Below are 1,762 nucleotides of genomic sequence, written 5' to 3'. Positions count from 1 at the left end.
GTGTAACATCGATTATATAATCTGATTTTCATGATGTTGATCGAGGGGTGAATATTGGCCAGGACCGATAACTCCACCTCTTCTTTGAAATAGTGTTTTGGGATTTTTATGTTCACGAGAAAGTAGGCAGAGCTTCCGTGTGTAACATCTTATCCAAAATACAGCATTTCTAAGAATGCAGCACCAGCCTAGATTTTTACACTGAAGTCCTTGAATGAGACTTGAACCTACAACCTATTGATTTAGTGCATGAGTGTTGACAACTGAGCCACAGTTGACACACATTCAGCAGAAGTGGTTCTGAAAATCCCATGCTCTACAACAATTGTCTAATTGGCACTTGAGTGCCGAACCTGGAGATTTCTGTTTCTGCACCTCCACGCAAATTCAAATTATGGTCATCAGCAAGTAAATCCAAAATTGTGTCCTAAACCCCGACTTTCAGGCAGGCATGTTTTTTCTGTCTGTTCACAGGATTTATTGTGGCTGATTTACTTTACAATTATATTCAACATTTCTGGAACCGTTTCTTAGCTCCTAGGGCTTTAGTAACCTTGAGGATATTGAAACACACAGTCTTACTGAGAACCTGAAACTCCCCACAGCCACACTCTGCCCATTCTGTACATCCCTAAAAAAGGGTGATATGTGGACAGATGTGTTCTAGTTCCTTCTCAAAATGGTTGTACTTCCTGATGTAATGCAAATAAAGGTAAAGTCGCCATAGTCCCAGAAAACCTCAAAGGGGAAAGTGACTGGTGGTGATTTAACCTCAGAATCACCACACCTCAGGCAAGGTTGAGAGGGCGGGCTTTCATGAATAACCTCAGCCAGTAGAGGAATTGAACCTGTGCTGTTGCTCTGCTTCACTAACCTACCATCCAGCCAAATGAACTCACCGACTCCAGTATAGTGTCTGTGAATAACAATGATCCACTCGCTGCATTTTAGTCACAACACCGTCAAGATCTGTCCCCAGACTGACACTGCTGGTGAATGGATACTTCTTTGATCACCTTTCATATATAGACCATAGAACCCTACAGTGCAGAAGTGGAGACTTGAAGCCCAGGCCTATATTACAATAGTAGCTTTTCCTTGCTGCCTTCACCCATAAGTGCCTGCTTCTTGTTCAGGAAGATGGTAAGCTGTTAATGGTAAACTCTCTCAGTCTGGTTGTCTGCCATATCACACTCTCAATCATTGACCAATTAAACACTATAGTTAGCACCACATTATGTGGCTGTTTTCAACTACAATATTCTCCAAGTTTTTAATGTTTAGCTGTTAATGATAGCATTTTTAATGATATAATATTTTTATAGAAAGCTTTATTTAAAAATAAAAGCCAAATGCAAAATGACATCTCATACATTGGACCTATTTAATAAACACGATTCAGAAAAAAATTAGTTCCAGAAGGCTTTCACTGGCCTTTTTCCAGCACTGAAAATGGCCGCTTGGAAGTTCAGTCTTCTCATGGTCTTTGGGGAGAAAATGTCTCAAGCCTCATCTCTGAGTGTTTTATACAAAAGCTAATTGCTCACAGAGATCTTTAATCAGCTTTTTTATTTTGTATTAGACTTATTCTAGTGGTAATGGTCTCATACAGCTGAGAGCAATCCAAAAATTAAATTTGCCAGGATTCATTGTGGCTGACAGTTGGGGAAAAAAATCAATTCCCAACACGTTATACACAGATCTACTTTGTTTAACATTATTGTAGAGAGGAGAATGTAGCTCATTGTTTCCAAGTGTGTGT

General features: G+C 39.6%; 1 pseudogene; it reads right to left on the bottom strand.

Annotated features, from left to right (window-relative positions):
• Positions 1 to 508: 508 nt before the first annotated feature.
• LOC145349807 (small ribosomal subunit protein uS17 pseudogene) lies at positions 509 to 1,187 on the bottom strand (annotated as a pseudogene).
• Between the last annotated feature and the right edge of the window lie 575 nt (positions 1,188 to 1,762).

The sequence above is a fragment of the Carcharhinus amblyrhynchos genome, chromosome 11 (assembly GCF_965287045.1).
Source record: "Carcharhinus amblyrhynchos chromosome 11, sCarAmb.v2.hapA, whole genome shotgun sequence".
NCBI classification, from domain to species: Eukaryota; Metazoa; Chordata; class Chondrichthyes; order Carcharhiniformes; family Carcharhinidae; genus Carcharhinus; species Carcharhinus amblyrhynchos.
Note: the sequence above shows the minus strand (reverse complement) of the source record. Positions and strands in the feature narration are given on the sequence as shown.